Source organism: Cherax quadricarinatus, chromosome 10, assembly GCF_038502225.1.
Source record: "Cherax quadricarinatus isolate ZL_2023a chromosome 10, ASM3850222v1, whole genome shotgun sequence".
Lineage (NCBI taxonomy): Eukaryota > Metazoa > Arthropoda > Malacostraca > Decapoda > Parastacidae > Cherax > Cherax quadricarinatus.
Window position 1 is genome coordinate 51,070,520 of NC_091301.1, and position 15,123 is coordinate 51,085,642.

Sequence of the window (15,123 nt, forward strand, 5' to 3'; positions counted from 1 at the left end):
CCTGTAAACTGGTACTGATTTCCGCAATACATGGGCTCTGGTGGCCTGGTGGTTAAAGCTTTCGCTTCACACGGCGAGGTCTGGGTTCGATTCCCAGCCAGGGTAGAAATACTGGGCGTATTTCTTTACACTTGATGTCTATGTTCACCCATCAGTAAAATGGGTACCTGGGTGTTAGTGGACTGGTGTGGGTCGCATCCTGGGACAAGGACCTAATTTGCGGGAAATGCTCAGCATAACAAGCTGCTTTCTATATGGTAGTATGTCAGTGATGTCAGCTATGGTCTGTATACCTTGTACTTGTACTTGTAGTAAATGAAGATATTATTATATTATAATAGTGTTGAGTGATGTCTTAGTAAGCAAAGCTGGGAGTTGGAATCATCCACAACCAAGTTAACTCAATGGACATTAAACAAGAGAACTATCAACACTATCAACCCAAGCTGGAACTACTTCGGTTACAGCCACTGCGCTACAAGCTGGAACTACTTCGGGTACAGCCACTGCGCTACAAACTGGAACTACTTCGGGTACAGCCACTGCGCTACAAGCTGGGACTACTTCGGGTACAGCCACTGCGCTACAAGCTGGAACTACTTCGGGTACAGCCACTGCGCTACAAGCTGGAACTACTTCGGGTACAGCCACTGCGCTACAAACTGGAACTACTTCGGGTACAGTCACTGCGCTACAAGCTGGAACTACTTCGGATACAACCACTGCGCTACAAGCGGCAACTACTTCGGATACAACCACTGCGCTACAAGCTGGAACTACTTCGGATACAACCACTGCGCTACAAGCTGGAACTACTTCGGATACAACCACTGCGCTACAAGCTGGAACTACTTCGGATACAACCACTGCGCTACAAGCTGGAACTACTTCGGTTACAGCCACTGCGCTACAAGCTGGGACTACTTCGGGTACAGCCACTGCGCTACAAGCTGGGACTACTTCGGGTACAGCCACTGCGCTACAAGCTGGAACTACTTCGGATACAACCACTGCGCTACAAGCGGGAACTACTTCGGATACAAATACTGCGCTACAAGCTGGAACTACTTCGGATACAACCACTGCGCTACAAGCTGGAACTACTTCGGATACAACCACTGCGCTACAAGCTGGAACTACTTCGGATACAACCACTGCGCTACAAGCTGGAACTACTTCGGATACAACCACTGCGCTACAAGCTGGAACTACTTCGGGTACAGCCACTGCGCTACAAGCTGGAACTACTTCGGGTACAGCCACTGCGCTACAAGCTGGAACTACTTCGGGTACAGCCACTGCGCTACAAGCTGGAACTACTTCGGGTACAGCCACTGCGCTACAAGCTGGGACTACTTCGGGTACAGCCACTGCGCTACAAGCTGGAACTACTTCGGGTACAGCCACTGCGCTACAAGCAGGAACTACTTCGGGTACAACCACTGCGCTACAAGCTGGAACTACTTCGGGTACAGCCACTGCGCTACAAGCTGGAACTACTTCGGGTACAGCCACTGCGCTACAAACTGGAACTACTTCGGGTACAGTCACTGCGCTACAAGCTGGAACTACTTCGGATACAACCACTGCGCTACAAGCGGGAACTACTTCGGATACAACCACTGCGCTACAAGCTGGAACTACTTCGGATACAACCACTGCGCTACAAGCTGGAACTACTTCGGATACAACCACTGCGCTACAAGCTGGAACTACTTCGGAAACAACCACTGCGCTACAAGCTGGAACTACTTCGGTTTCAGCCACTGCGCTACAAGCTGGGACTACTTCGGGTACAGCCACTGCGCTACAAGCTGGGACTACTTCGGGTACAGCCACTCCGCTACAAGCTGGAACTACTTCGGATACAACCACTGCGCTACAAGCTGGAACTACTTCGGGTACAGCCACTGCGCTACAAGCTGGAACTACTTCGGATACAGCCACTGCACTACAAGCTGGGACTACTTCGGGTACAGCCACTGCGCTACAAGCTGGAACTACTTCGGGTACAGCCACTGCGCTTCAAGCTGGAACTACTTCGGGTACAGCCACTGCGCTACAAGCTGGAACTACTTCGGGTACAGCCACTGCGCTACAAGCTGGAACTACTTCGGGTACAGCCACTGCGCTACAAGCTGGAACTACTTCGGGTACAGCCACTGCGCTATAAGCTGGGACTACTTCGGGTACAGCCACTGCGCTACAAGCTGGAACTACTTCGGATACAACCACTGCGCTACAAGCTGGGACTACTTCGGGTACAGTCACTGCGCTACAGGCTGGGACTAATTCGGATACAACCACTGAGCTACAAGCTGGAACTACTTCGGGTACAGCCACTGCGCTACAAGCTGGAACTACTTCGGATACAGCCACTGCCCTACAAGCTGGAACTACTTCGGATACAACCACTGCGCTACAAGCTGGGACTACTTCGGGTACAGTCACTGCGCTACAAGCTGGGACTAATTCGGATACAACCACTGAGCTACAAGCTGGAACTACTTCGGGTACAGCCACTGCGCTACAAGCTGGAACTACTTCGGATACAGCCACTGCCCTACAAGCTGGAACTACTTCGGATACAACCACTGCGCTACAAGCTGGGACTACTTCGGATACAACCACTGCGCTACAAGCTGGAACTACTTCGGGTACAGCCACTGCGCTACAAGCTGGAACTACTTCGGATACAGCCACTGTGCTACAAGCTGGAACTACTTCGGGTATAGCCACTGCGCTATAAGCTGGGACTACTTCGGGTACAGCCACTACGCTACAAGCTGGAACTACATCGGGTACAGCCACTGCGCTACAAGCTGGAACTACTTCGGGTACAGCCACTGCGCTACAAGCTGGAACTACTTCGGGTACAGCCACTGCGCTACAAGCTGGAACTACTTCGGGTACAGCCACTGCGCTACAAGCTGGAACTACTTCGGGTACAGCCACTGCGCTACAAGCTGGGACTACTTCGGGTACAGCCACTGCGCTACAAGCTGGAACTACTTCGGGTACAGCCACTGCGCTACAAGCTGGGACTACTTCGGGTACAGCCACTGCGCTACAAGCTGGAACTACTTCGGGTACAGCCACTGCGCTATAAGCTGGGACTACTTCGGGTACAGCCACTGCGAAACAAGCTGGGACTACTTCGGATACAACCACTGCGCTACAAGCTGGGACTACTTCGGATACAGCCACTGCGCTACAAGCTGAGACTACTTCGGATACAACCACTGCGATACAAGCTGGAACTATTTCGGGTATAGCCACTGCGCTATAAGCTGGGACTACTTCGGGTACAGCCACTGCGCTACAAGCTGGGACTACTTCGGATACAGCCACTGCGCTACAAGCTGGAACTACTTCGGGTACAGCCACTGCGCTATAAGCTGGAACTACTTCAGGTACAGCCACTGCGCTACAAGCTGGAACTACTTCGGGTACAGCCACTGCGCTACAAGCTGGAACTACTTCGGGTACAGCCACTGCGCTACAAGCTGGGACTACTTCCGGTACAGCCACTGTGCTACAAGCTGGAACTACTTTGGGTACAGCCACTGCGCTATAAGCTGCGACTACGTCGGGTACAGCCACTGCGCTACAAGCTGGGACTACTTCGGATACAACCACTGCGCTACAAGCTGGGACTACTTCGGGTACAGTCACTGCGCTACAAGCTGGGACTACTTCGGATACAACCACTGCGCTACAAGCTGGAACTACTTCGGGTACAGCCACTGCGCTACAAGCTGGAACTACTTCGGATACAGCTACTGCGCTACAAGCTGGAACTACTTCGGATAAAGCCACTGCGCTACAAGCTGGAACTACTTCGGATACAACCACTGCGCTACAAGCTGGAACTACTTCGGGTACAGCCACTGCGCTATAAGCTGGGACTACCTCGGGTACAGCCACTGCGCTACAAGCTGGGACTACTTCGGATACAGCCACTGCGCTACAAGCTGGGACTACTTCGGGTACAGCCACTGCGCTACAAGCTGGAACTACTTCGGATACAACCACTGCGCTACAAGCTGGAATTACTTCGGATACAGCCACTGCGCTACAAACTGGAACTACTTCGGGTACAGTCACTGCGCTACAAGCTGGAACTACTTCGGATACAACCACTGCGCTACAAGCTGGAACTACTTCGGATACAACCACTGCGCTACAAGCTGGAACTACTTCGGATACAGCCACTGCGCTACAAGCTGGGACTACTTCGGGTACAGCCACTGCGCTACAAGGTGGGACTACTTCGGGTACAGCCACTGCGCTACAAGCTGGGACTACTTCGGGTACAGTCACTGCGCTACAAGCGGGAACTACTTCGGATACAACCACTGTGCTACAAGCTGGAACTACTTCGGATACAACCACTGCGCTACAAGCTGGAACTACTTCGGATACAACCACTGCGCTACAAGCTGGAACTGCTTCGGATACAACCACTGCGCTACAAGCTGGAACTACTTCGGTTACAGCCACTGCGCTACAAGCTGGGACTACTTCGGGTACAGCCACTGCGCTACAAGCTGGGACTACTTCGGGTACAGCTACTGCGCTACAAGCTGGGACTACTTCGGGTACAGCCACTGCGCTACAAGCTGGGACTACTTCGGGTACAGCCACTGCGCTACAAGCTGGAACTACTTCGGATACAACCACTGCGCTACAAGCTGGAACTACTTCGGGTACAGCCACTGCGCTACAAGCTGGAACTACTTCGGATACAGCCACTGCGCTACAAGCTGGGACTACTTCGGGTACAGCCACTGCGCTACAAGCTGGAACTACTTCGGGTACACCCACTGCGCTTCAAGCTGGAACTACTTCGGGTACAGCCACTGCGCTACAAGCTGGAACTACTTCGGGTACAGCCACTGCGCTACAAGCTGGAACTACTTCGGGTACAGCCACTGTGCTACAAGCTGGAACTACTTCGGGTACAGCCACTGCGCTATAAGCTGGGACTACTTCGGGTACAGCCACTGCGCTACAAGCTGGAACTACTTCGGATACAACCACTGCGCTACAAGCTGGGACTTCTTCGGGTACAGTCACTGCGCTACAAGCTGGGACTAATTCGGACACAACCACTGAGCTACAAGCTGGAACTACTTCGGGTACAACCACTGCGCTACAAGCTGGAACTACTTCGGATACAGATACTGTCCTACAAGCTGGAACTACTTCGGATACAACCACTGCGCTACAAGCTGGGACTACTTCGGATACAACCACTGCGCTACAAGGTGGAACTACTTCGGGTACAGCCACTGCGCTACAAGCTGGAACTACTTCGGATACAGCCACTGCGCTACAAGCTGGAACTACTTCGGGTATAGTCACTGCGCTATAAGCTGGGACTACTTCGGGTACAGCCACTGCGCTACAAGCTGGAACTACTTCGGGTACAGCCACTGCGCTACAAGCTGGAACTACTTCGGGTACAGCCACTGCGCTACAAGCTGGAACTACTTCGGGTACAGCCACTGCGCTACAAGCTGGAACTACTTCGGGTACAGCCACTGCGCTACAAGCTGGAACTACTTCGGGTACAGCCACTGCGCTACAAGCTGGGACTACTTCGGGTACAGCCACTGCGCTACAAGCTGGAACTACTTCGGGTACAGCCACTGCGCTATAAGCTGGGACTACTTCGGGTACAGCCACTGCGAAACAAGCTGGGACTACGTCGGATACAACCACTGCGCTACAAGCTGGGACTACTTCGGATACAGCCACTGCGCTACAAGCTAGGACTACTTCGGATACAACCACTGCGATACAAGCTGGAACTATTTCGGGTACAGCCACTGCGCTATAAGCTGGGACTACTTCGGGTACAGCCACTGCGCTACAAGCTGGGACTACTTCGGATACAGCCACTGCCCTACAAGCTGGAACTACTTCGGGTACAGCCACTGCGCTACAAGCTGGAACTACATCGGGTACAGCCACTGCGCTACAAGCTGGGACTACTTCGGGTACAGCCACTGTGCTACAAGCTGGAACTACTTTGGGTACAGCCACTGCGCTACAAGCTGGGACTACTTCGGGTACAGTCACTGCGCTACAAGCTGGGACTACTTCGGATACAACCACTGCGCTACAAGCTGGAACTACTTCGGGTACAGCCACTGCGCTACAAGCTGGAACTACTTCGGATACAGCTACTGCGCTACAAGCTGGAACTACTTCGGATACAACCACTGCGCTACAAGCTGGAACTACTTCGGGTACAGCCACTGCGCTATAAGCTGGGACTACTTCGGGTACAGCCACTGCGCTACAAGCTGGGACTACTTCGGATACAGCCACTGCGCTACAAGCTGGGACTACTTCGCGTACAGCCACTGTGCTACAAGCTGGAACTACTTCGGGTACAGCCACTGCGCTATAAGCTGGGACTACTTCGGGTACAGCCACTGCGCTACAAGCTGAAACTACTTCGGGAACAGCCACTGCGCTACAAGCTGGAGCTACTTCGGTTACAGCCACTGCGGTACAAGCTGGAACTACTTCGGGTACAGCCACTGCGCTACAATCTGGAACTACTTAGGGTACAGCCACTGCGCTACAAGCTGGAACTACTTCGGATACAGCCACTGCGCTACAAGCTGGGACTACTTTGGGTACAGCCACTGTGCTACAAGCTTGAACTACTTCGGGTACAGCCACTGCGCTATAAGCTGGAACTACTTCGGGTACAGCCACTGCGTTACAAGCTGAAACTACTTCGGGTACAGCCACTGCGCTACAAGCTGGAGCTACTTCGGTTACAGCCACTGCGGTACAAGCTGGAACTACTTCGGGTACAGCCACAGCGCTACAAGCTGGAACTACTTAGGGTACAGCCACTGCGCTACAAGCTGGAACTACTTCGGGTACAGCCACTGCGCTACAAGCTAGAACTAGTTCGGGTACAGCCACTGCGCTACAAGCTGGAGCTACTTCGGGTACAGCCACTGCGCTACAAGCTGGAACTACTTCGGGTACAGCCACTGCGCTACAAGCTGGGACTACTTCGGGTACAGCCACTACGCTACAAGCTGGAACTACTTCGGTTACAGCCACTGCGCTATAAGCTGGGACTATTTCGGGTACAGTCACTGCGCTACAAGCTGGAACTACTTCGGGAACAGCCACTGCGCTACAAGCTGGGACTACTTCGGGTACAGCCACTGCGCTACAAGCTGGGACTACTTCGGGTACAGCCACTGCGCTACAAGCTAGAACTACTTCGGGTTCAGCCACTGCGCTACAAGCTGGAAATACTTCGGGTACAGCCACTGCGCTACAAGCTGGAACTACTTCGGGTACAGCCACTGCGCTACAAGCTGGAAATACTTCGGGTACAGCCACTGCGCTACAAGCTGGAACTACTTCGGGTACAGCCACTGCGCTACAAGCTGGAAATACTTCGGGTACAGCCACTGCGCTACAAGCTGGAACTACTTCGGGTACAGCCACTGCGCTACAAGCTGGAAATACTTCGGGTACAGCCACTGCGCTACAAGCTGGAACTACTTCGGGTACAGCCACTGCGCTACAAGCTGGAAATAATTCGGGAACAGCCACTGCGCTACAAGCTGGAACTACTTCGGGTACAGCCACTGCGCTACAAGCTGGAAATACTTCGGGTACAGCCACTGCGCTACAAGCTGGAACTACTTCGGGTACAGCCAGTGCGCTACAAGCTGGAACTACTTTGGATACAGCCACTGCGCTACAAGCTGGGACTACTTCGGGTACAGCCACTGCGCTACAATCTTGAACTACTTCGGGTACAGCCACTGCGCTTCAAGCTGGAACTACTTCGGGTACAGCCACTGCGCTACAAGCAAGAACTACTTCGGGTACAGCCACTGCGCTACAAGCTGGAACTACTTCGGGTACAGCCACTGCGCTACAAGCTGGAACTACTTCGGGTACAGCCACTGCGCTACAAACTGGAACTACTTCGGGTACAGTCACTGCGCTACAAGCTGGAACTACTTCGGATACAACCACTGCGCTACAAGCGGGAACTACTTCGGATACAACCACTGCGCTACAAGCTGGAACTACTTCGGATACAACCACTGCGCTACAAGCTGGAACTACTTCGGATACAACCACTGCGCTACAAGCTGGAACTACTTCGGAAACAACCACTGCGCTACAAGCTGGAACTACTTCGGTTTCAGCCACTGCGCTACAAGCTGGGACTACTTCGGGTACAGCCACTGCGCTACAAGCTGGAACTACTTCGGGTACAGCCACTGCGCTACAAGCTGGAAATAATTCGGGAACAGCCACTGCGCTACAAGCTGGAACTACTTCGGGTACAGCCACTGCGCTACAAGCTGGAAATACTTCGGGTACAGCCACTGCGCTACAAGCTGGAACTACTTCGGGTACAGCCACTGCGCTACAAGCTGGAACTACTTTGGATACAGCCACTGCGCTACAAGCTGGGACTACTTCGGGTACAGCCACTGCGCTACAAGCTGGAACTACTTCGGGTACAGCCACTGCGCTTCAAGCTGGAACTACTTCGGGTACAGCCACTGCGCTACAAGCTGGAACTACTTCGGGTACAGCCACTGCGCTACAAGCTGGAACTACTTCGGGTACAGCCACTGCGCTATAAGCTGGGACTACTTCGGGTACAGCCACTGCGCTACAAGCTGGGACTACTTCGGATACAACCACTGCGCTACAAGCTGGGACTCCTTCGGGTACAGTCACTGCGCTACAAGCTGGGACTAATTCGGATACAACCACTGCGCTACAAGCTGGAACTACTTCGGGTACAGCCATTGCGCTACAAGCTGGAACTACTTCGGATACAGCCGCTGCGCTACAAGCTGGAACTACTTCGGATACAACCACTGCGCTACAAGCTGGGACTACTTCGGATACAACCACTGCGCTACAAGCTGGAACTACTTCGGGTACAGCCACTGCGCTATAAGCTGGAACTACTTCGGGTACAGCCACTGCGCTACAAGGTGGAAATACTTCGGGAACAGCCACTGCGCTACAAGCTGGAACTACTTCGGGTACACCCACTGCGCTACAAGCTGGAAATACTTCGGGTACAGCCACTGCTCTACAAGCTGGAATTACTTCGGGTACAGCCACTGCGCTACAAGCTGGAAATACTTCGGGTACAGCCACTGCGCTACAAGCTGGAACTACTTCGGGTACAGCCACTGCGCTACAAGCTGGAAATACTTCGGGAACAGCCACTGCGCTACAAGCTGGAACTACTTCGGGTACAGCCACTGCGCTACAAGCTGGAAATACTTCGGGTACAGCCACTGCGCTACAAGCTGGAACTACTTCGGGTACAGCCACTGCGCTACAAGCTGGAACTACTTCGGATACAGCCACTGCGCTACAAGCTGGGACTACTTCGGGTACAGCCACTGCGCTACAAGCTGGAACTACTTCGGGTACAGCCACTGCGCTTCAAGCTGGAACTACTTCGGGTACAGCCACTGCGCTACAAGCTGGAACTACTTCGGGTACAGCCACTGCGCTACAAGCTGGAACTACTTCGGGTACAGCCACTGCGCTATAAGCTGGGACTACTTCGGGTACAGCCACTGCGCTACAAGCTGGAACTACTTCGGGTACAGCCACTGCGCTACAAGCTGGAAATACTTCGGGTACAGCCACTGCGCTACAAGCTGGAACTACTTCGGGTACAGCCACTGCGCTACAAGCTGGAACTACTTTGGATACAGCCACTGCGCTACAAGCTGGGACTACTTCGGGTACAGCCACTGCGCTACAAGCTGGGACTACTTCGGGTACAGCCACTGCGCTACAAGCTGGGACTACTTCGGGTACAGCCACTGCGCTACAAGCTGGGACTACTTCGGGTACAGTCACTGCGCTACAAGCGGGAACTACTTCGGATACAACCACTGTGCTACAAGCTGGTACTAATTCGGTTACATCCACTGCGCTACAAGCTGGAACTACTTCGGATACAACCACTGCGCTACAAGCTGGAACTGCTTCGGATACAACCACTGCGCTACAAGCTGGAACTACTTCGGTTACAGCCACTGCGCTACAAGCTGGGACTACTTCGGGTACAGCCACTGCGCTACAAGCTGGGACTACTTCGGGTACAGCCACTGCGCTACAAGCTGGAACTACTTCGGGTACAGCCACTGCGCTACAAGCTGGGACTACTTCGGGTACAGCCACTGCGCTACAAGCTGGAACTACTTCGGGTACAGCCACTGCGCTACAAGCTGGAACTACTTCGGGTACAGCCACTGCGCTACAAGCTGGAACTACTTCGGGTACAGCCACTGCGCTACAAGCTGGGACTACTTCGGGTACAGCCACTGCGCTACAAGCTGGGACTACTTCGGGTACAGCCACTGCGCTACAAGCTGGGACTACTTCGGGTACAGCCACTGCGCTACAAGCTGGGACTACTTCGGGTACAGCCACTGCGCTACAAGCTGGAACTACTTCGGATACAACCACTGCGCTACAAGCTGGAACTACTTCGGGTACAGCCACTGCGCTACAAGCTGGAACTACTTCGGATACAGCCACTGCGCTACAAGCTGGAACTACTTCGGGTACACCCACTGCGCTTCAAGCTGGAACTACTTCGGGTACAGCCACTGCGCTACAAGCTGGAACTACTTCGGGTACAGCCACTGCGCTACAAGCTGGAACTACTTCGGTTACAGCCACTGAGCTACAAGCTGGAACTACTTCGGGTACAGCCACTGCGCTATAAGCTGGGACTACTTCGGGTACAGCCACTGCGCTACAAGCTGGGACTACTTCGGATACAACCACTGCGCTACAAGCTGGGACTACTTCGGGTACAGTCACTGCGCTACAAGCTGGGACTAATTCGGACACAACCACTGAGCTACAAGCTGGAACTACTTCGGGTACAGCCACTGCGCTACAAGCTGGAACTACTTCGGATACAGATACTGCGCTACAAGCTGGAACTACTTCGGATACATCCACTGCGCTACAAGCTGGGACTACTTCGGATACAACCACTGCGCTACAAGCTGGAACTACTTCGGGTACAGCCACTGCGCTACAAGCTGGAACTACTTCGGATACAGCCACTGCGCTACAAGCTGGAACTACTTCGGGTATAGTCACTGCGCTACAAGCTGGGACTACTTCGGGTACAGCCACTGCGCTACAAGCTGGAACTACTTCGGGTACAGCCACTGCGCTACAAGCTGGAACTACTTCGGGTACAGCCACTGCGCTACAAGCTGGAACTACTTCGGGTACAGCCACTGCGCTACAAGCTGGAACTACTTCGGGTACAGCCACTGCGCTACAAGCTGGAACTACTTCGGGTACAGCCACTGCGCTACAAGCTGGGACTACTTCGGGTACAGCCACTGCGCTACAAGCTGGAACTACTTCGGGTACAGCCACTGCGCTATAAGCTGGGACTACTTCGGGTACAGCCACTGCGCTACAAGCTGGGACTACTTCGGATACAACCACTGCGCTACAAGCTGGGACTACTTCGGGTACAGTCACTGCGCTACAAGCTGGGACTACTTCGGATACAACCACTGCGCTACAAGCTGGAACTACTTCGGGTACAGCCACTGCGCTACAAGCTGGAACTTCGGATACAGCCACTGCCCTACAAGCTGGAACTACTTCGGGTACAGCCACTGCGCTACAAGCTGGGACTACTACTTCGGATAAACTGCGCTACAAGCTGGGACTACTTCGGGTACAGTCACTGCGCTACAAGCTGGGACTACTTCGGATACAACCACTGCGCTACAAGCTGGAACTACTTCGGGTACAGCCACTGCGCTACAAGCTGGAACTACTTCGGATACAGCCACTGCGCTACAAGCTGGAACTACTTCGGATAAAGCCACTGCGCTACAAGCTGGGACTACTTCGGATACAACCACTGCGCTACAAGCTGGAACTACTTCGGGTACAGCCACTGCGCTACAAGCTGGGACTACTTCGGGTACAGCCACTGCGCTACAAGCTGGGACTACTTCGGATACAGCCACTGCGCTACAAGCTGGGACTACTTCGGGTACAGCCACTGTGCTACAAGCTGGAACTACTTCGGGTACAGCCACTGCGCTATAAGCTGGGACTACTTCGGGTACAGCCACTGCGCTACAAGCTGGGACTACTTCGGGTACAGCCACTGTGCTACAAGCTTGAACTACTTCGGGTACAGCCACTGCGCTATAAGCTGGGACTACTTCTGGTACAGCCACTGCGCTACAAGCTGAAACTACTTCGGGTACAGCCACTGCGTTACAAGCTGGAGCTACTTCGGTTACAGCCACTGCGGTACAAGCTGGAACTACTTCGGGTACAGCCACTGCGCTACAAGCTGGAACTACTTAGGGTACAGCCACTGCGCTACAAGCTGGAACTACTTCGGGTACAGCCACTGCGCTACAAGCTAGAACTACTTCGGGTACAGCCACTGCGCTACAAGCTGGAACTACTTCGGGTACAGCCACTGCGCTACAAGCTGGAACTACTTCGGGTACAGCCACTGCGCTACAAGCTGGAACTACTTCGGTTACAGCCACTGCGCTATAAGCTGGGACTACTTCGGGTACAGTCACTGCGCTACAAGCTGGGACTACTTCGGGTACAGCCACTGCGCTACAAGCTGGGACTACTTCGGGTACAGCCACTGCGCTACAAGCTAGAAATACTTCGGGTTCAGCCACTGCGCTACAAGCTGGAAATACTTCGGGTACAGCCACTGCGCTACAAGCTGGAACTACTTCGGGTACAGCCACTGCGCTACAAGCTGGAAATACTTCGGGTACAGCCACTGCGCTACAAGCTGGAACTACTTCGGGTACAGCCACTGCGCTACAAGCTGGAAATACTTCGGGTACAGCCACTGCGCTACAAGCTGGAACTACTTCGGGTACAGCCACTGCGCTACAAGCTGGAAATACTTCGGGTACAGCCACTGCGCTACAAGCTGGAACTACTTCGGGTACAGCCACTGCGCTACAAGCTGGAAATACTTCGGGAACAGCCACTGCGCTACAAGCTGGAACTACTTCGGGTACAGCCACTGCGCTACAAGCTGGAAATACTTCGGGTACAGCCACTGCGCTACAAGCTGGAACTACTTCGGGTACAGCCACTGCGCTATGGAACTACTTTGGATACAGCCACTGCGCTACAAGCTGGGACTACTTCGGGTACAGCCACTGCGCTACAAGCTGGGGGTACTGCGCTTCAAGCTGGAACTACTTCGGGTACAGCCATTGCGCTACAAGCTGGAACTACTTCGGGTACAGCCACTGCGCTACAAGCTGGGGGTACAGCCACTGCGCTATCTGGGACTACTTCGGGTACAGTCACTGGGACTACTTCGGATACAACCACTGCGCTACAAGCTGGGACTACTTCGGGTACAGTCACTCGCTACAAGCTGGGACTAATTCGGATACATCCACTGCGCTACAAGCTGGAACTACTTCGGGTACAGCCATTGCGCTACAAGCTGGAACTTCTTCGGATACAGCCGCTTCGCTACAAGCTGGAACTACTTCGGATACAACCACTGCGCTACAAGCTGGGACTACTTCGGATAGAACCACTGCGCTACAAGCTGGAACTACTTCGGGTACAGCCACTGCGCTACAAGCTGGAACTACTTCGGATACAGCCACTGCGCTACAAGCTGGAAATACTACTTCGGATACACAGCCACTGCGCTACAAGCTGGAAATACTACTTCTACAAGCTGGTATAGCCACTGCGCTATAAATACTTCGCTGCGGAACTACTTCGGGTACAGCCACTGCGCTACAAGCTGGAAATACTTTGGGTACAGCCACTGCGCTACAAGCTGGAACTACTTCGGGTACAGCCACTGCGCTACAAGCTGGAACTACTTCGGGTACAGCCACTGCGCTACAAGCTGGAACTACTTCGGGTACAGCCACTGCGCTACAAGCTGGAACTACTTCGGATACAGCCACTGCGCTACAAGCTGGAACTACTTCGGGTACAGCCACTGCGCTACAAGCTGGAACTACTTCGGGTACAGCCACTGCGCTACAAGCTGGAACTACTTCGGGTACAGCCACTGCGCTACAAGCTGGAACTACTTCGGGTACAGCCACTGCGCTACAAGCTGGAACTACTTCGGGTACAGCCACTGCGCTATAAGCTGGGACTACTTCGGGTACAGCCACTGCGCTACAAGCTGGAACTACTTCGGGTACAGCCACTGCGCTACAAGCTGGAAATACTTCGGGTAGAGCCACTGTGCTACAAGCTGGAACTACTTCGGGTACAGCCACTGCGCTACAAGCTGGAACTGCTTTGGATACAGCCACTGCGCTACAAGCTGGGACTACTTCGGGTACACCCACTGCGCTACAAGCTGGAACTACTTCGGGTACAGCCACTGCGCTTCAAGCTGGAACTACTTCGGGTACAAGCCACTGCGCTACAAGCTGGGACTACTTCGGATACAGCCACTGCGCTACAAGCTGGAACTACTTCGGGTACAGCCACTGCGCTACAAGCTGGGACTACTTCGGATACAACCACTGCGCTACAAGCTGGGACTACTTCGGGTACAGTCACTGCGCTACAAGCTGGAACTATTTCGGATACAACCACTGCGCTACAAGCTGGTACAGCCACTGCGCTACTTCGGATACAGCCGCTGCGCTACAAGCTGGAACTACTTCGGATAAAGCCACTGCGCTACAAGCTGGGACTACTTCGGATACAACCACTGCGCTACAAGCTGGAACTACTTCGGGTACAGCCACTGCGCTACAAGCTGGAACTACTTCGGATACAGCCACTGCGCTACAAGCTGGAACTACTTCGGGTATAGCCACTGCCCTGTAAGCTGGGACTACTTCGTGTACAGCAACTGCGCTACAAGCTGGAACTACTTCGGGTACAGCCACTGCACTACAAGCTGGAACTACTTCGGGTACAGCCACTGCGCTACAAGCTGGAACTACTTCGGGTACAGCCACTGCGCTACAAGCTGGAACTACTTCGGGTACAGCCACTGCGCTACAAGCTGGAACTACTTCGGGTTCAGCCACTGCGCTACAAGCT

At 53.6% G+C, this 15,123-nt stretch overlaps 1 protein-coding gene across 1 annotated transcript in view; it reads right to left on the minus strand.

Annotated features, from left to right (window-relative positions):
- LOC128687831 (neural cell adhesion molecule 1-like) overlaps positions 1 to 15,123 on the minus strand; it is a 158,923-nt gene that overhangs the window by 119,274 nt on the left and 24,526 nt on the right. The gene's annotated exons all lie outside the window — the stretch shown is intronic.